The sequence below is a fragment of the Canis aureus genome, chromosome 17, assembly GCF_053574225.1.
Source record: "Canis aureus isolate CA01 chromosome 17, VMU_Caureus_v.1.0, whole genome shotgun sequence".
NCBI classification, from domain to species: domain Eukaryota; kingdom Metazoa; phylum Chordata; class Mammalia; order Carnivora; family Canidae; genus Canis; species Canis aureus.
Genome location: NC_135627.1, coordinates 8,335,535 through 8,357,200, shown reverse-complemented (window position 1 = coordinate 8,357,200; position 21,666 = coordinate 8,335,535). Strand labels below are relative to the sequence as shown.

The following is a 21,666-nucleotide window of genomic DNA, read 5'->3' as shown; positions in this document are numbered from 1 at the left end:
AAACACGATTAGATATCACTTCACACCAAAAGTTGCTTTTTTAAACCAAATGTTGAGAATGTAGCACTTAAAAAGTTCTTACATTGCTAGTGGCTATTCCAAATGGCAGATCCACTTTGGAAAACAACTCCTCTGTTACAAATGTTTTTTTTTTTTTTTAATAAATTTTTTTTTTTTTTACATTTTTATTTATTTGTGATAGTCACAGAGAGAGAGAGAGAGGCAGAGACACAGGCAGAGGGAGAAGCAGGCTCCATGCACTGGGAGCCCGACGTGGGATTCGATCCCGGGTCTCCAGGATCGCGTCCTGGGCCAAAGGCAGGCGCCAAACCGCTGCGCCATCCAGGGATCCCTCCTCTGTTACAAATGTAAACATGCTTATCATGAAACCCAAGATAAGTATCCTTACTTATAATCATTTAACCAAGGGAAATGAAAACATGTCTATAAGAAGATATAACATAATGCTCTTCATGATATCTTTGTATTAGAAACAACCTTCAGCTATCAAGAATTAACAGGTAAACAAACTGCGGTATATCTATACGGTAGGATAGTTAAACATAGATAAACACCAAACAGACAGATAATTAGAGAAAGCACTGATATACACAAACAGAATCATAATAACATTATGGCAAATGACAGAATCCAGATACCATAAATTCTACAGTAAATTATTCCATTTAAATGAAATTCTAGATCAGACATAAGTCCAAGTGATGAAAAAGTAGATCAGCAATCACCTAGGGCTGAGTGTAGGGTGAGGGGATCCATTGTACAGGAGCAAGAAGGAAATTTTGGAATGATTGAAATGATCTATACTATAATTGTAGTGTTATGTGACACTGTATATTAATTAAGACTCATCAGTCGTACATGAAAAATTGGTAAATCTTATTGTATTTTACTTCAGTAAAGCTGCCTTAGGAAAAACCTCATTATATTAACACAATATCCCAATAATAAAGCCAGCGTTAATTCAATTTTACAGAAGAATAAATGAAATCGCCCAAACTCATGCAATTAACAAATGATAGAATAAGCGTACGAACTAGGTATTTGGAAGAACAAATTGAAAGCTCTTTCATTTGTCCCATTCATAAACACCCTTATGTCTTTATCTTCAGCCATATTTGGCATGAAATCTGACTCTTGGGACCCCTGCTCATTTCTGCTGTAGACTCACAATTACCTGATCTGAAGCAGGATAATAGAGTTTATTACAATAATTATGTTAATATCAATACAATTAAAAGAAAATGCCAATTCTTTTCTGCAGTGTTATTATCAATTAATGTCTTTAACTGTACTTTTCCCTAATCATAATGAATGAAGACATGATAAAACTTTTTATTTTATTTTTAACATGGGATAATCTGTTTTAAAATAATATGCTATTAAAAATAATAAAATAAAATAATATGCTATTAAATAATTACAATTTTTAACAAGTGATCAGTGGTAAACTGGGGAAGAGAGCAGACTCCCACGACAATGCTATATCATATTTAAGGAAGACACCAGCTTAATTGTGCATCCAGTGACCGAGGCTTTAGATTAAAAAAAATTATTTTGGGGGATCCCTGGGTGGCTCAGCGGTTTGGCACCTGCCTTTGGCCCAGGGTGCAATCCTGGAGTCCCAGAATCGAGTCCCACGTCGGGCTCCTGGCATGGAGCCTGCTTCTCCCTCCTCCTTTGTCTCTGCCTCTCTCTCTGTCTATCATAAATAAATAAATAAATCTTTTTAAAAAATTATTTTCATGCTGTTTGTAGATAGCAATAGGAAGTCATTGGTATTTCTTTGAAGCATTTATTGAGGGTGAGGCATGCAAAAAAAAAAAAAAGGAAAGAAAAACTCTGAAGTTATGGGGGACCTGAAAAACATGATTAAAACAGTTTTTTCTCTCTCAGTTTCTACAGTCACTTGTAGAAAGATACACAACCCACATGTGTATAGACAGTTCCATGACTGAATGATGGGACTGCTCTAGCAATAAATCAAGGCAGAATGATACAGATTGAGAAAGAATTCAGAAATATATATATACTTTTTAATGTGTCAAAGAAAGAGAGGATAGCTAGGGCCTGACTTGACTTGGGATAGTTCAAGCTAAAAGAAATGTAGATATCTGCCTTCACAATTTTTTCTGTGCAGAAATCTGTGATATAAAATGTATCTGGACTCCAAGGATGAATCAAATAAATAGCTTCTACTAGAAAACATATTAGTTTATGAAATTAATTATGTAATTGTTGGCTACTTATTCCCCTAGAGCTTATTAATCAAATGTATCCATACTTCACCTGTAGTGTGGAAGGATTATCACATGGAGAGAACTATACCATCTATTGTGATCTTGGTTAATTTCTCTTTAAATTTTTTCATGTTCAAGTAAAATCTTTACTAAGGGTAATTTTTTTCTTTGCAAGTTGATTTGACAGACAACAAATCATGTAATGAGTGACTAGACGCATATATGTATCAAAGCAAAACTAAATTATGTACCTTACAGAATTTCTATCAAAACCTGTGTTTGAGGATAGCCTGGGTGGCTCAGGCTTCAGCCCAAGGCATGATCCTGGAGACTGGGGATTGAGCCCCTTGTCGCTCCCTGCATAGAGCCTGCTTCTCCCTCTGCCTGTGTCTCTGCCTCTCTCTCTCTCTGTATCTCTCATGAATACATCAATAAAATTAAAAAAAAAAAAACCTGTGATTGAAAATTTTATGAAATCATTATCCTTCTGCATTTATGGTTTGATTTTTTTATATGGCAAAGAGTGGCCACGACTTACATGATACAGGTCTAACTTATTCAACCATTAAGATTATCTTAACATTAAAAATAATAACAATAGGGACTATTCAATGAAAATTTAGTATGTACTAGGGAGTGTTTTCAGTGCTTTATCTGTATTAACTTAATCTCACAACAGGCCTATAATGTAGGCTGGTATAATTATCTCCACCTTAAAAATGAGAAAACTGAAGCACAGAGAGTTTAAGGAACTTGCCGATGGTACAGAAGTAATGGAAGAACTGGGCATGACCTCAGGCAACAGACGGTTAGAAACCTTGGTCCTTTTGCTTTTTCTTTCTTTTTTTTTTTTTTTTAAGATTTATTTATTTATTCCAGAGAAAGAGAGAGAGAGAGAGAGCACACTTGAGGGGATGGGGAGAGGGAGAAGGACAGAGAGTCAAGCAGACTCTGAGCTGAGTGTGGAACCTGACATGGGGCTCAATCTCACACCCCTGAGATTGTGACCTGAGCTGAAACCAAGAGTTCGATGCTTCACAGACTGCACCACCAAGGTGCCTCAGAGTTCTTGATATTAAGCAATACTTTCTATTGCCTTCAAAGAAATAGAGCTAAAGTCATTCTTTCTTATGTAAAGATATTTTATAAGTTCAAAAAGTATTAACTAAAAATCAATATAGTATTCTTATTTTCCATCATGCCTCAAAAGAAACATAATTGGCTGCTGAGGTTCTCACTAAGCAAAAGTGTGGTACTGTAGAAAATTGCAGGTGTCTGTGCAGAGCCTTTGGAATATTAGTATTTTGACCCAGTTCAAAAGTTCATGTTTCTATCTAGTAAGGACATGCATAAGGCTCACCTCCTGACTGGCCTTCTGGCTCCATTTCAAACCCCCTTGACAAAGTAACTCCATGTTATTTTACCTTTCACAGTGGCAAGACTATGGGTTGCAAACAGTCTGTCATTTTTTGTTCCTTTACCTTTTCTCCTCCTCCACCCATGAAATATAGTTGCATACACTCCATGTTGATTCTTTTTATTATTATGCATCATGGCAAGAAGAGATTTCATTACCCCTGTATCCCCAGCAGCTACTTGCAAGTGATTTGTTTTGGGAATTGCCTGGACATGCTCTAAGCTGATTGGACTTTTGATTGTTATTGTTTGTTTCTTTTCTTAGTTCTAGTTTTTTTGTCTGAATTTGATCATGCTTTTCTTATACCTACTTAAATGAGATAAATAGCTCACTGTGAAAAACTATAACCCAAAACCTTGCTTTTCATCTACTGAGACAGAGATCACACAAATTCTGTGAAGATAGCTTTTATCCCCCCACAAGAATCCTCATTTACTTCCACCTCCTTTGTTGCTTTGAACTAGCCCCCTCAATGATAACCTAGCATTTTTGCAAATAAGTGTGTGCTTCACTTCTTTGCTTCTTAGCATTGTACTTCCTCTTTCTTTGCTTGGATCCATCAGAATGGAGTCTTCTCTATTGGTGTATTAGTTCCACTGTTTGCTGGGTGTCAGCTTCATCCGTTTCTTTCCTGGTAGCCACTCCATCTGTTTTGGTGTCTGGCTTCCCAGCTGTCTCCTTGTTTCACTGAAAATGAGTTTTTCTTTTGTATTTGCTATTTTCTCAATGACCTCTAAGATGAGATAACAAAAACTAAATTTTTACGATCATGTTCAAACTGAAAACAACTCTTTCTACTTCCTTAATTAAATGTACCAAGTAACTTATTATGCTCCCGTGTTTTAGAATATCATAAAAGTAAGCTTTAGCAATATACCTTAAAATTAATGGCATAGAATATTTTGTATAAGAAGTCTGGATGGATGCATCTATGTGAATATCATTTTAATATCCTCATATGTTTATTCCATATGTTATCACAAAGTAACATAATGATATGAATGTTCCTGCAACCTTCAAGGATGACATCTTTGCAGTTCCATATGATAATGGGTCAGGTATTTTGATAGGATCATTAAAATATTCGAACTTAAAACCTACTCCTTAAGGTATTCTTCAACATATGATAAACTGGAAAAAAACCCACAATGTTTCAATGAGCCACCTTTTACACTATCTTTCAAAAAGAGAAGGATGGAATTTACTGAAAGAATCAAAACCCATCACCAGTATTCATCACTGTCAAATTTCTGGTCAACTTGCCCTTCACAGAAGTAGCTCACCATGCATTTCTAGATCTGTGATAGGCTTAATTCCTCCTTCAGAGCAAGTAGCATGCCTTTTCAACAAGTATGATTTAGAATGACTTGTATGATGAGAATCATTTTTGAGACATACATTGTTACTGCTATTATAAAAATGAACAAATGGATGGATGAATAATATGAAAGTAGAAAAAAGAGAAAAGTTTTTGAAGATGAGCACAATTTGGGTATAGAATCTAGAGGTAATAATAAATAGAACGAGGTACATAGCAGACGTGAAATTGAATTGGGATCAAGATAAAAAGGCATGAGTTTAATCTTTGCAATGCTCACAGACTGAACTCAGAGTGCATACATCTTCAGTAGAATCTATAGATCAGGGATTTTTAAACTCTTGACTAGGCATAACTCGAGGGTGGCCCAACAAGATACCTCAGGGATAATGAAGGAGACAGAGTGGGTCAGGTGGGCAGATCTTTTCACCAAGAAAGGCTTCTAGAACAAAGCCATTTAAAAGAATATCACCAGGCAGCCCCAGTGCCTTAGCAGTTTAATGCTGCCTTCAGCCCAGGGCATGATCCTGGAGACCCCAGAATCAAGTCCCACGTCAGGCTCCCTGCATGGAGTCTGCTTCTCCCTCTGCCTGTGTCTCTGCCTCTCTCTCTTTCAGTCTCTCTCTCTCCCTCTCTCTCTCTGTCTCTAATAAATAAATAAAATATTTAAAAAAATAAAAAATAAAAGAATATCACCTATACTGTGCAAATCTGTAAAACTGCTTAAAAAAAGGGAGCTGAGGCTTAAAAATGTTTGGATAGCACTTTTTGATATAGCCTTAATGAAATTGCTAGAATATGCATTGTGGTCAGCAGTATCCCCCTTGAGCTATGTTGGGTAGATATGGAATTCAAAGAACTACGTGAACATCTTGGCTTTGCTCTTCATTGCTAGCACAGCCTTCCATGTAGGAGAGTAATGGGCTGGTCACAGTGAGGATATATGACTCCTCTTCAGTGCCTGACAACTTTTGCTACATAACTGTGACCCTCATGTCTTAAGACATGACTTCAGAGTAATAGTGGGCTCAAGTGAAAAGTTCATGGTAATAAATGCTTTGTGGAAATCAAATGTGAGTCCACATTCCCATTTGCTATTTTTTAAAAAAAATTGTTTCTACCTCTTTCTTCTATGGCCAGTCTTAAGTTTAAAGATAATTTATCCCCAAAAGAATCTAAGCATGGAAACAAATTGTGCCTTTTGACACTGAATGATGATCATGATAACATTGAATCAATTACTAAGAATGGTTCATGTAGTGCAAAGAATTGTGCTTAATTTCTAGAAGATCTAGAAAATAGGTATTTAATTAAATTAAGTTTTAATTTTATTTAGTGAATGTAGTAGTCAGGGTTCTCCAGAGAAAACGTAATGAATAGGATAGATAGATGATAGATAGATAGATAGATGATAGATAGATAGATAGATAGATAGATAGTTGATAGATGATAGATAGATAGATAATTGATAGATAGATAGATAGATAGATAGATAGATAGGTAGATAGATAGATAAATTGGTATAGAAGGTCACCTAGAGGAGAGTTAGAGTTTGAGTCTGAGGGCAATCTTTTGGCAGAATTCCTTCCTTTCCTGGGAAGTCAGTGTTTTTCTATTAAGGTCTTCAATTGATTGAATGAGGCCCACCCACATTCTGGAGGACAATCAGCTTTACTCAAAGTCTACTAATTTTACTGTTAATCTTATCTAAAATAATACCTTCATAGAAGCATTTTGAATAATCTTGGACCAAATACCTAGGTATTATGGACAAGCCAAGTTGATACGTAAAATTAACTATCACAGATGGACAAAGACTATTATAACAGCTACATGCTATCATCAGGGACCTAAAGTTTTTCAGTATTTCAGCTTCATTGTATAAATGACTTTCATCTTCCAGTTTGCCTCATGGTCACAAGATGGCTGCTAATATTCAGGCAACATATTGGTGGTTCATTGAAGGAAGGAGTAAAAGCAAAATGGTTTTGTTGTTGCCCATATCTATTTTATATGCTCATCTTTATCTACAGAACAGATTGGAAAACAGCTTTTAGTGGGCAAAATACAATTCCCAACAAAAAATCCACAAAAAAGCAAAAAATAAAATAAAAAAATAAAGAAGGGAGGCATGTATGGTGGATAAGCAACTAGTAGCCTTTGCAATAGCAGCTCTTTTCAGGAATACTTGTGTGCCAGGTCCTGTGCCAAGTACTTGGTACACATGATCTCATCTACTCTCACAAAAGCCCTATAAAATAGAAATAATTATAATCATCTTCACCGAAAGGGAGAGAAGCCTACGCTTAAAGGCTTTAAGCAACTGGATCCAGGTCAAACACTTAGGAAGAGGTACCTGAAAATGGGCTGTGGGACCTTCTGACAGCTCTGCTTGTTTTATGGCTGCCATTTCTCCTCAGTTGATGACTGCTCTTCACCCCCTGTGGTTTTGAGTGCTCAGCATCATGTGCCTTTTGTTCTTAAACTCGAAACCACAAGGTCGCAAGAGTTCTTCTACAACTTCTAATTGCATATAAAATATTAACTTGAGCAAGTGTGCTCCCAGTATTCACTTGCATTAAGCATGTTAAATTAAACCTCTTCTGTTCGTTATCTCAGATTATTTAAATCGAATAAAATAGTTCAAAGATGCCATTTGTGTAATATATTAAAATATCAAATATATAGATGTTTGAAATATGGTTTTTAAGCAGGAAATCCACCCACTTGTGCTTCCATTTCCAAACTACAAGCAAGCAAGTGCTCCTTTTGTGTGTATAAGTCATACTTCCCATGTGATTCAAGATGCTGAGAAAATCAATGACTCTGCTTCCAATCACAAAGTTGTTACCCTGAAGCCATTCTTAGTTTTCTTCTTTGTTCCTATCTTCAGCCCAACCAATTGTCTCTACCCCTTCCCAGTATCCTCTATGTCCAAACCTGGGCTGCTTCCATCGTGTGATAATGGGTGAGTGAAAATGGTCCCCATTGTGTACCTTAGCTCATTGGTCCCGGAAGACCCACAACAAAGTTCCTATATCCATCCCAGAAGACCAATTAGCTGCTGCAATGTCTTTTGAAATGGATAGCATATTTTATTATTTTAAACTTATGGCAGCCTTTGTTTTTCTACTTGACTGACATTGTGACCTTGATTCTTCTTCCACTAATGCTACTGATCTTAATTTGATTTTGTTGCTTTGCTGCTACCAGAGTCTAACAGCTAATGCTATCTATGGAAAAAGAATTCTGGCCATGCTGTTCTAACAGTTAGGCATCAATTTTGTGGCCTCCTGAAAATCAATTGTGTCCAAGGACATAAAATTAATTCCCCATTGGTTTGTCTCAGAGGCTTACGAGGCTTTCTTAATTAACCTCTAAATGGATGCTAGAAAGTGGTTGTGTCCTAGACTAGTCCTTTTCTCATATTGAGTTCCTGTCTTCCTGGGTGACCCTCCCTGCCTTTAACACAGAACAAACCTTCCTCCCAGATGGTCGATGTAAGCTCCACACTTGTCATACCACACCACCGGCTACTCAACCCTCCCCACACATAAGCAGTTTAATAGCTATCATTGATCTTCCTGTCTCAATGGTGGAAAGATGGTGGAGGTGACAGGAATCTGAGATCATGAATTCTTTTCCAGGTGTTCAAGCTGTCACAGTTTCAAAGGAATGTATGCAGAGGAGATATTTCCAATTAAATTCCCATTTTCCCTAAATTTTGGAGAACTTGTCTTCAAATTTCTCTATTGGACTTTTGACCTTAGCAAATGCAATTAAAACAAGTATAGGAAACAAGGACTTTATTTACCTCTAACTTGACCTCTTTTTCTTAGTTTTACATCTTAATTTTAGCAATTAATATCTTACGTAAGAGAGAAAGAAAGAGAGGCGAATCTAAAGACAACCTGATCAAAATACAGGAGAATTTCCATTTGTCCAAAGCAGAATTTTCCCAGGTAGGCCACCTCAGAATTTTTCCGTAGCAGATAGGTTCTTTCAAAGGGTAGATTGAAATGGGCCAAATTTTCAACACAAGCTGCGCAGGGAGAAACAAAAAGAAAGAAGGAGAAATTTAATAGGAAAGGAAAATAGTACTGGAATCATGAGGGATGGGCATATTCTCTGTCTTTCACAGGGATCCTTTTCCTTAGTATCTTGGTCTGATAATAACTGTGTGCCCTCGCACTTGGCATGGGTATGCCATTCTAATACTTGGGACCAGAATAGATGTGGTGGGTGAAGAAAGGAATGGCTAGTGTGGCTTCTTCATCAGTGGATGGTACTTTTTGGTCATGGAGCCCTTTAAACATTGACTATACCTTTGGCTTTGGTCCCCAGAAAACATTGCCTTTTATTTGAGGCCAGTAAATCCAAAAAGTTCACTCACAGACTTCTGAGTTTTTGCCCCAATGGTTAGAATGTGCCGTGAACAACAAGATCTATCTTCTGTCTGCTCCCAGTTCTCTGGTTTGCTTAAACCAACACAGCAGTTTGCCCCCAAAATCTGTCTAGTTAGATGGAATAGATAGCATCCCACCAAATCCATCATTTCAATGGAAGATATATTTAGAGCTGCAGGATGGAGTCAGGTATGATCTCTTTTAGCCAGCAATGTTTTAGTAAACTATAAAGGACATATGGAATTTCTATGACAGGGGCATCCAGGACGCAGAAGCTCAGGTCTGTCTGGAGAGCGAAAGAATCCCAAAGACAAAAACAAACAAACAAAACACATGCTTCTGACAGAGATCTTTGCTGTAGGGCTCTAACTGATCTTTTGTTGTAGGGCTGGGTGCGGAAGACCAAGCAGTGAATCTGGCTGTTATTTATGATTTGGGTTCTTCTGACATTTCTTTTTGGGCCTCTTTCTTTTTATATATAACATGGACATGCTAATTCTTAGCCTACAAAATTGGTGTAATGACTCAACAAAATAATATAGCTGGGAAAAAAGGAGCACTTTGTAACTGGAAAAACTAGTGTGTGCATTCAGTAAATGTTTAGAATACAGTCACTTCAAAGTATATGAGAGATATCCTCATAATATTTAAAGGTCTTCACCTTATAATTATAATAATAATGCATGGTGTTATGCAGGAAGGATGGTCAGAGACGCAAGTTAATTACTTGTGTGTGTGTGTGTGTATGTGTGTGTGTTGGGGGAGACACTTTGTTGCAAGACTCCCTACATTTTGGGGGGACAAGTGGAGTGGGTAAAAGGAACATGGCCCATACAGGGTATTTCAAGACAGTCTTCTCCCTACTTTGCAAATTCTCAACAGCATGAAAGTCATCAGAAACCTGCTAGTATCCAGTTAAGTAAGTTACTATATAGACCAATTATTTCATCTCCACTCCCAGAAAGACCTGAGTCTCCTTTTACACATAAAACAGATCTGTCTTATTTCTACGTGAATGAGTCATTGGATAAAATTCAATCTTTCCTTCTCAGAATATTTTTATAAAAGAAAAGAGTCCACATGTTCCAAAGAATATCTGAATTAGCATTTCCTGAACTCAGTTCCTTAGAAGACAATTCATCATGAGAACTTACTAAATATCAAAGTATGGTTAGTTTGGGAAAGGCTGGGCTTTAAAATTAGATGGGTCATCTTGGAATCACTAATATGTTAATTTGTATTGTGATAGATGCACTATAAGTTCACAAAACTTACATGAGTGGGAGGAGATTTCAACAATGGTAGGGTCCCATCTTATTTTTCACCAAGCATTTTAAATAAATGTACAATGCCTTATGTTTGAAACTAGAGACAGCACAGCAGAGTAATTAAGAGCCCAGGCCAATCTCATGGGGTAGCAATGAAAACCAAATGAGATAAAGTTTACAAAGCACTTAGAATAATGCCTGGCACACAATAAGTGCTACATAAGCCATTGTCTTTTATATAAGGAGAAATTGCATGAAGAAAATCTTTGTGTAAAATAGAAGTTATTTAAGCACGATTTCCCCCTTTCTTTGGGCTTGTTTGGCACACTTAAATCTTTATTGAGGGCTTTAGAATTACCCTAGAAGAAGAAATATAAAAAACAAAAGCAGAATAAATTCTGGTTACATCTTAGAGAAATGATGGATTTATGGCATATTTGGAATAAGCAAGAGTGAATATAAACTCATGGATGGGTTTTGAGCAGCTGTGTTTCCACGGGCAAATATTGCATGGAGACACAAGTTAGGCATTATTATCATAACTATTTTAACTATTTTAAAGATGAATAATTTCAAAAAGAAAGAAGTTATGTATCTGCTTAAGCAGAATTTCAAATATTTGGCACAGCTAAGACTTGAACACTGGTATCCTTGCTCTAATCATTATATTTTTAGCCTAACCTTGTAGCAACCTCTCAAGTAACTTGTTCAACTCTACAGGTTGGCGATGAAACTCACTGGCACAGAGGGAAGAATGTGCTGAAGACTCTGAAATCTGGAAATCTTTTTGTTTTATTCTCCTTATATATTCTTTTCCCCCTAAATTGCAATAATTTTCTGCAGCTGTTCATGAAAATTCAAGTCTAGACTTTACAATGTATATTTGATTTTGACACACATGTTTTGTAGCAAATTTTGTAATAGAGTAATTGGAACTTAGATTATAAACTGCTGTTTGTCACATTTAATTGATATTTTGGTTGTTTCCACACAGTTTGAGTGTGAGAGTGATGCTATGGTATTCTTGGGTGTCTTGAGTGTTTCCTAAAACTATAGAAAGATGTGGCTAGTGAGAGCTATTTTGGGAGGTGCTGAAATGATTTCAATGGGAAGATATCCCAGGCTTCAGATATTGAAGAAATGCCTGAAATTCCATTCATTCATTTGACTGCTATTCCTCAAACTGAATGTGAGCTGAAAGAAGCCATGTGGCACATACATTATTGTGTGTGTGTGTGTGTGTGTGTGTGTGTGTGTGTGTGTGCAGGCAAGTACTTGAAATTGCTCTAAGTTGATATGTGGGAACATGGAAGTAGACTTTCATTCCCTTAGCACTCCAGATTTCACAATGAGAACAGGAACAGATTTGGTTGGGGAGAGGGAATTTATAGTGGTACATTCTATTTTTTCACATGCTTTCCTATACGCATCCCCACCTGATGACCTTAGGTTCAGTCTCCTTTCTGGTGATCCTTAATGTTATATCTCCATCCTTTGTCTATACACTGAGTTCATGCGTCAACTGCCTACCCAATATCTGAACATGGATGCTGTGTAAATGTCTTAGACTTAACATCTCTAAAGCAAAATAATTTATTTCTTTCCATATTCCCAAAGACTTTCCCTTTCCTAATCTCATTTCAGCAAGTGATGACACCATCCGTTGAGTTGTTTAGGTTAGAACAGTAGGAAGTTCCTGTGTCCAATTCTTAGAGTGAACATCTCATTGATTGGCAGATACTATCAATGGCACCTCCACAATAGAGCAAGAATCCACTGATCTGTTTGTCATTTCTACTACTACTACATTAATCCAAGCCATCACCATCCAGCTATAGATTCTCACTTAGATTTTTGCACCACACTGTACCAAGCCTCCCTGCTTCTACTTTACTACCTGACAGTTCTGCACATAGTAACCAGGATGATATGTGGCTTCTAGAGATAATAAGTCAGAATAAATAAAAGTCCATAGGAGCTGATCCACCTACTATTTTGGCCATAGATATATAGGAGTAACAAATTATCAGTTCCCAAAAGGACAAGCAAAATTTTCCCTCAGTGCTCCTTCTGCTATGTGGGGAAGTACAATAAGCCTAGTTAATTGGGTCCAAGACTAACAATTATTGTAAGAAAAGGAGAAAACCTGTATGAGTGTGTTGATCGCACATCTCACCCTAACTGCAGGATAGTGGCCTTGTATCTATTTAATATAGTCAACATAAGCCCGGTGGAAGGCCCATAGCTCACCTACCCTATCTACTCTCACTGTATAGTGGGAAAATAAATGAATGGGAACCACAACCTGGATCCACTACCCTCTGGGGGACTATGGGTCATACTTGAGAACCTCTGGTATTTATAAGTTGCTAAAATGCTATGCCATCCAGATTGTCCACTCCACCTCAAGTAAGAGATGCTCTGCCAGATGTCAAGGGCAAAGTGGAGTTCCCTAGTCCACAGAGAGGCAACACATGGAAAGGTGATCTTTTTATGAATGAGATAGATTATTATATATTGAACTGAACAGGTGCAATATTGTTTTCTTTATGTAACATTTTTCTTCCAACTCATGTAGCTGATGTGGAAAAATGAAAACTGGAATTTATTCCAGATTGTAAGGTGCTTTATAAAATGCAGAGTATGAACAGGGAAGATCCCTGATAGTAAAAAAAAATGACAGCCCAAGACTCTTTCTGCTCGTACTGGAAAAGAGAAGCACTAAAGGTTATATGTGATCTGGATTTATGAAACAGGATATGAGACCAGATAGGCCTTACAGAAAATATAGCTTCTTTTAGTAATTATAATGTCTTGTTTAAATTGTTAGCCCCTTACTTGAGAACTTAGCAGGGTAATGATGGCTATAGTATTCAGATTAGGGATTCTAGATTCTAGGTTTTACTTAGATCCACAACTAATGGGTATTTATTTTCATTTTCCTTTTTTAAAACTTGGAGTATATTTTCTCAATACCAGTATTGAATGCAGAGGTTTTGGAAGGAGGTGAAGGGCTAACCACAAGCATTAACATTACTTTTTTGGTGTCATATCAGCTGAATCAGATACACACCTGAGCAATCGCTACTCTCTCTGTCAATAATAAATGAGAAAAGGCCAGGAACAGAGTGAGCAAAATTACACAAAAGGGGAAAAATGGATTTCATTGCCACATGTTCCAAAAATATTGGTTAAGTTATGGTGTTTATCACTCAAGGTATATGCTTTAAAAAGCACACGAATATGTTATGATCAGTTAAGTGTGCTGATCCATTCTTCATCAGATTAAAAATGAAGGGATAAAAAAAGCAGGCTGACACCATGTTATATAGGATTATAGTTTTTTATTAAAGATTAGCAGACTTTCCACTATCTAACACGCCTGACTTCTCCCAGTCCATTGCCTTTGGAAGGCAGGATGACAAAATTCAAATTTCAAATGCAGCTAGAGAATGAATAAAGTGTGCAGATGACTCAGCCCAGAGAAAATATGACTGTCGGAGTATTACCGTAAAACAAGCCTCACTGTTCTGGCTGTCAACACAAATAATCGGAGTGAGCAGGAAGGACCCAGTAGAGAAGGGGGATCTAAATGAATATGGAGTCCTCAATCTTTCAACTTGTTAGAAAGAAAGGAAAAAGAATGCCTTTGTGAAGAAGAAAGAGAATCCTTATATATTTAAATTTATAGGACTGATTTAATTTTCATCTGTAAATTGAAATAGGAGATTGCCTGAGTAACTGGCAGCCTTTGGAAAACACCTGGTCAGCATGCAGCAGAATAGTTATAGATTAGAACTCTGCATGGTCAAGTCTCAGATGGGTAGTCTATTCTCTCAAAAAAAAAATCATTTTACCTGATATATAGCTTATTTATTCATGAACTGTTTTTAAAGGTTTGGGTTTCCTAAATACGAAAATGAAACACCACAATGATTCTGGAATTAAATACATAGCCTACCTCTTTGTATGCTTCCAAGCAGACTATAGGATGAAATGAGGAATGGTGACTAGGGATTGCCCCCTATTGATTGTGAACAATCAGGTTTGTGGTCTCTGTATTTAATGAACAAAGACTGGGGTCTTGAAAGATCTAACAGAGGATAAGCTTAGAGATGTGTTCATTGTCGTAAAGATGGGTGTTTACAAGAAATCTCTCTAAAACAGAAATTTTAATTTAAGGGACCAATACATTGATTAGGGAGTAAGCAGAAAGGACAAGCACAGATCGGTCAGTTTGACATTTAAAGCAACATGCTCCATGTTATGAATTCGGCCCTGCATTTCAGGGAATATAATAAATTTGAAAGGCAGAATTTGGATCAGTTATTTCTTATACTATGTCAACTATTTCTTTATAGACCCAGCTACCTTCAAAAGAGCTTGAAGTGACAAGGGCAATAAAGCTGGCATCAGTCTCCAAGCTCTTACAGTGGTGGCCCTGTGAATCATCCAGTTTCCCCCACCAGGGCCCCTGAGAACTTGCACATGGAGTTTGTCCCATGTTATAGTTCTCCTATATTACAATACCTACAAATTGTCTCTATTCATATTAGTAATGTGTCCTCATACGGAACTAAAAACTGCACTTAGGAGATGAGAGCTCTTCCACAGGATACATGATTTTGGGGGCCCCCACCTGAGGGTAGGTTAGTGGCAATGAGTTTCACTCCAATATTGCTTGTGCTTGGTATAGATTTCGCGGTTCCTCCATCCTCACGTTACCCTTTCCCTTTGATGGAAAAAGAGAGGACAGTTTTACCAACTTTACTTGTTTAATTCAAAGTCAGGTCATAAACATTCACATCGTAGCTATAAGCACACCCCTAGAACCACCAGAATGAACTTCTTTGTCACTATTTCTTGTGGGAAATTTGCATCTGATATAGACATCTGAGGTTATGCATATTTTGTATAAAAAGTTATCTCTCATATCCTTCAGAGTTTATCTGTATTTGCATTTATCATTTGAATGTCCTTCAGTTAAATTTTGTGAATTTTTACCAAAGGTATTATACATTTGAATAGATGTATTTTCTAGGTAATTTTATAGTTTCTTTTTTTCACTTTTGAGTGGATTTTCTTTTTCTGTTTCATTCTTTACTTAGTTATGTTTGCTAAAAGTTTCTAAAATTTCAAATTGTAGTCTGGTTTCATAAACCTGATTTTATTTGACTCATTTTCTTTAGTTTTTAATGTTGACAATGATATCACTAGTGACCTGTCATTTTATGTTTGTATTTCTTTTTACTGTATTATTTATTGGTTAGGTTATCCAGTATAATGTTGTGTAATTATGATATTATCAGATTTTTTTTTCTTTTTTCCCCCCTGTATGGAATGCATAAAGTTCCAAAAAAGATTTTTTTCACTAATACCACTTACCAGGTTAATGATTATCGTGTCTAATTCCACTCTGCTAAGTTTTTATTGTGAAAGTTTTAATTTTATAAAACATATTTTGGATATATTAAGATGACCACATTTTTTCTTTTATCTATTAATTGCACACTGTGTTACTCAATTTTCTAAAATAATCTTGCCGCTATTTGGTTAGGATACATTTTTTAAAAACATACTGCTGACTTATAAATAGCTATATTTTTAGTTAAAATTTTTATTCTCTTTGGTATTGGAAGCTTTGTGAATCTTCCCGCTTTTTTCATTTTCAAGGAGAAAGTACATAAGATTGAAGAAGAGTTTGCATAAATTCATTATTCCCGTTCCTTGAAAGTTAGAAAGCATATGTTTAACAGCCTATGCTTCTACTTTCTGTATTTTGGGGATAGTGTAGAATATTCACAGGGGAGTTTTTTTATTTTTTATTTTTTTTTACTATGTACTGGACTAGTCAGGGGTGTGTGCATGTGTGAGTGTGTGCTCATAAATGTGTGTGTGTGGTTAGATTAACTTTTCTATTGGACGTGCACTTTTCAAATCACTTACTTATTAAAGTTAGATTTTTAAATCTATACTTGTTACTACAATAAAAATATTCTTCACATGATATTTTTTTCCTCAGGAGATAATATCCTTTTTTATTTTTACTATTTTTTCTTTCTTTGTCTATTTTATTGAGCTTATTTCAAAAAGACTATTTCGTTTTGTTGATGGTTTCTGGAGTTTTTGTTTGTTTGCTTACATTCTGTTTCAGTTTTATGTATTTTTTTCATGTATTATTCATATTTTTCTTCATTTATCTGAATTTACTAAAATCTTTTCTTGTGCTTCAAGCTAAATTATTTTCCTTAGTCAACACTTATTTTCAATGTGTCTTGTTTTATAATAAAAACATTTAAGGCTATAATTTTCATATAAGTACGGATAAAGCTGTATTTGACCACATTTTCTATAAACTGTTTTTGTTATCATTTGATTCTAGGTATTTTGTAGTTTTTATTATGTTATTCTCTGACCTATGCATTACGAAGGATGAGTTTAGTGTTGTTTCCAAGTACTTGGGGAATTACAATTTTTTTAAAATTTATGTATTACCAAAGAATTTTTATATTCACTAAGTTTTAAGACATACAAAAAAAAAATACTGTGAAAATTTGTCACACTTCTTCTTGCGCAACTAGCTACAACTCCTCCCTGGATGCAATCATGATTCTTGATACTGCCCTGCCAGATGTTTCTCTGAATTTTCAAGCACCATATACGGATTCTTTTTCCCACAGGAAGAAATGACATGTGATTCAGTTTTAATTTTAACAGTGCACCTAGAGATGTTGCATTCTATATGAAACAGTAAGATATCCTATCATTTGAATGTAGCATACTTACCTTGTCCCATTCTGTAGGCATAGAAGTAGTTTTACATAACACACTGTGGCTGCAAAGAATGCTCTTGTTCATACAATACTTTATAAAAGTGTAGTATCAATTCCAGAAAATGAATCACTGAGTCACAGAGCATGTGCATTGCATTTTGATAGTTGTTGTCTAATTATCTTTCATGGAACTTATAAAAATGTATATTCCCATCAATGTACATATTTTTCAGAACACTTTGTGTGTTTTTATTTGTTTGTTTGTTTTTGTTTTACTACAAACTACCCTTTGTTTATCTTGATGCTTTTTTTGGTCTTTTTCCTCTTGATTTATAAAACTATTTTTTTAAGATTTTATTTATTTAGAGTGTAAGGTAAGGAGGGGCAGATGGAGAGGGAGAGAGAGAATCTCAAGTAGACTCTGGGCTCAGCATGGAGCCTGATGGGGCAGCTCAGTTTCATGACACTGAGATAACAATCTGAACTGAAATCAAGAGTAAGATGATGAACAAACAGAGCCACCCACATGCCCCAAGAGTAGTTATATATCAAGAAAATTTTCTTGCTGTTTAAGATGTGAAATGAAAATATTTACCCAAATTAACATTAGTCTTTAGTTTTATGAAGTTTTCTGGGAAGAATCTTAAATTTTCATTTATTAAAATTCATCAGTGCTTTATTTTCTGTCTTTTGTCTTTTGTTTTATATTTAGAGATGCCATGCCCCCTATGAAATTTTAAAAACAAATCTACCTATCATGCTTTATTTTTGTGCATTTCTATTTTTTTAACCAGTTGTTTCAATCCTTGATCCATCTGGATTTATTTTAATGGAAGATATGAAATAAATTTCCAAATTTTTATTTTTCCTTTAGATAACTACCCAGTTCCCCATTTGTTGAAAATGCATCTTTCCCATTGATTTGAACTGTCAACCTATGTTATATTTTGAACATTCCTTCCCTTTCAACACTTCAAACTTTGCACTTTTTGGACCAGCCTGTCTTTTGTTTCCATGATCATTCTATGTAGTCTTTCAAAACAGTATCTTCAAGTAAAAAAAATAAATAAAAATAAATAAATAAATAAATAAATAAATACAAAAACAAACCCCACTCTCGGCCTCTAGACATAAATCTCTGCTTATCTCCCCTGTTAGGGGCAAAATACCTTTCATTTTTCCTCACTAACCTGGAGAAAAACAGGTATGATTAATTGCTTTATCTAATTCTTCTGTCACAGATGGAATAGATAACAGCAGTAAACACAAGTGGAGTAATTGTACTTAAAAACACTCTTCAAAAAATGTTATCTTATAAATTTTTGGTATTATAATTTGTTGTAAAGTAAGATTGTTTAAATTGTAGTATGATGTTTAGTCAAAAATAATTAGATGAAGATCTCTCCCTATACACATTTTCTCTGAGGAAGTCAAGCCAGGATTTTTAAACTGTGAATTACTATGTGAGACTGAGGGGTCTGTGAAGAAGATTCTGGAGAGTTTGCAGATAAGACTGGATGCCCAGCAGCATTTCTGTATCTAGTAGAGCACCTGTAGTTGCACCTGTTTTATTCAATGGACATTTTTATAAAATGTTACTTGAAAGACATTTCTGGTGTTAAAAAGATTTGAAGACACTAAAGTGTACTGATAAGACTACAATTTGCACACAGTTCTAAGATATTTAAAAATTCATAGTACACTTTAATTCATTGAGAAGCCATTTATAATTATTCTATGATTCATTCAGTGATCTTTTCTCCACAATCTCATGACATCTTCTGTAAATCTTTTTATTTGTCAGGGTTCTCCAGAGAAACAGAACCAATAGGATATAATATATATTTATTATAAGGAATTAGCTCATGTGATTATGAAGTCTGACAAGTACCAAGGCCTACAACCAGCAAGTTGAATACCCAGCAGAGCTGATGGTATAGTTCCAGTCCAAAGGCTGGGTATCAACACCAAAGAACCAGTGTCTCGGTTCAAGTCCAAAGTCAAGAAAGAGGCTAACATCCCTTTGGAGGCATTTGGGTATAAGGAGTTCCTCTTATTTGAGGGATGGTCAGCTTTTGTTCTAGACAGGCCTTCAACTGATTAGATGGGGCCCATACTAGGGAGAATAATCTGCTTCACTCAGTCAACGGACTTAAATGTTAATTTAACCCAAAAACACCCTGACAGAAATACCCAGCATAATGTTTGACTAAATATCTGGGCACCACATGGCCCAGTTAAGTTAATACATAAAATTATGTGTTAAGCCATAAGTGAACTTCTCACATTTGGTATCTAAAACATCTATTATTCCATAAATACAGAGACAGTCTTTAGACCTATGTATTTTTTGGTAGTAAAAACTGTTTGATCTAGAATAAGCTTCAACAAATCTTGAATAAACTAATGAATTAATTGACCTTGATAAAATTCTACATGTTGAGTTAAGGATAATTAACATTTTGGCAAGAATTTGGATTCCTTTTTAATGGAAAATTCAAATGAACTCTCCTAGCTGGAGATTAGTAGACCATGTTCTTAATTAATTGAACAGTTTTTTGTTTCTGTTTTTTTTTTTTAAGAATAAATAAGGCTAATTGTCTTACTAAGGCTAGTCCTTGAATCCCTAAAATAATGAGTTACTCCACCGTAACTCAAATTAAAGTGTCCAGACAGACATAAATTTTCACTAAAAAAATGAAAGCTATATATATATTATATATATATATTTATAAATATATATATATATATATATATACTCCACCGTAACTCAAATTAAAGTGTCCAGACAGACATAAATTTTCACTAAAAAAATGAAAGCTATATATATATTATATATATTTATATATATAATATATATATTTGCTTAGTTCAAATTAGACGTTAAAATGTGTTTAGTTCAAATGTAAAAAAAAATCTGAATTTATGATAATTTTAGTGACTTTAAATAATATCTACTGATCTTTCTTTTAGTAACTTCCACAATTAATTTTGTGTAAATCTTTTTCCAGACAGGCTCCACAGGGGAAATGGCACACGGTTCAAGAGGATACATCTTTTTGAATGTCTGACTAACAAATCCTTGGATCTCAAAAGATAACGGTAGAATCAGAAGGACCCCAGACAGTCTGCTTCCTGCTCAATGTGGTCTCATCATCCAGATCATTCTGTGCAAGGAGACAGTAATGATAGGAATGAAAAAAATTGTGTCTACATATAATCTACTGGTTCCCTAAAGCTGAGAAAAGCAATGCCAAGTTGATTAATATGGATCCCTTAATTTCTGTAATCGTTTGCAACCTAGTCTTTATGGGGGAATTTTTCTTAGACTTAACATAATGCTACCTCCTTGGCTATAAACTTCTGTTGTTGTGTTGGGAAATTAGTTTGGTCTTAAATTTTCTTTGGTGAATAATACAACTGGCTTTGGGGACTTGATTCATGGATACATTCTCCTTAGGAAACTATTGCTCTGTGGTACTACTGGCTTTTGACTTCTGAATTGCCATATTTATCCCTGAGGGCACTAATGCTCCCAACCAGTCAGTGGCTGCCTTCATTCCTGAATCAGTCTTCTTGAAGAACATATACTTCTTGTATCCTGGGTTTAGGCCTCTGGGGTTAGGGTCTTCCCACTTTGTTATTTCAATCTGCAGCTGCTCCTAATCTGGATCCCCAACAACTACTCTCAAAGTTCTTTTTCTATGGGAGACTTGTGCCTGAGCTCAACTTAAGCACCACATCCAAGTTTTTTTTTTTTTTTAAGATTTATTTATTTATTTATTTATTTATTTATGATAGACATAGAAAGAAAGAGAGGCAGAGATACAGGAGGAGAGAGAAGCAGGCTCCATGCCGGGAGCATGACGCGAGACTCGATCCCAGGACTCCAGGATCACGACCTGGGCCAAAGGCAGGTGCCAAACTGCTGAGCCACCCAGGGATTCCCCCCCCCCCCACATCCAAGTATTGACACAATGTATGTCCCTTGCATCCTTTGCTTTTCATAGGAAGAGGAATAGGGTGGTGAAATAAATGATGTTGCTTGGATTGAATGCAGGTCTGTCACAGCCACCTAAGAAAGGGGACTTATGTGTCCATGCAGTGCAGGAGAAAACTAACACGTCAAAGAAAACAGCTTAAACAATGTCTCTAATATTGATTTTAAAGGACATATAGGGGAAATATGAGAAGAGTTTACAGAAAAATACTATCTTATGTGTTGA

The 21,666-nt window shown here is 35.7% G+C and overlaps 1 long non-coding RNA gene across 1 annotated transcript in view; it reads left to right on the top strand.

The window, feature by feature from the left end:
* Positions 1 to 20,822, top strand: part of LOC144287431 (uncharacterized) — a 34,854-nt gene extending 14,032 nt beyond the window's left edge. Inside the window, exon 3 of the long non-coding RNA XR_013355237.1 lies at positions 20,452 to 20,822. This is a non-coding gene — a long non-coding RNA (uncharacterized LOC144287431). The remainder of the gene's footprint in view (positions 1 to 20,451) is intronic.
* Positions 20,823 to 21,666: the final 844 nt, after the last annotated feature.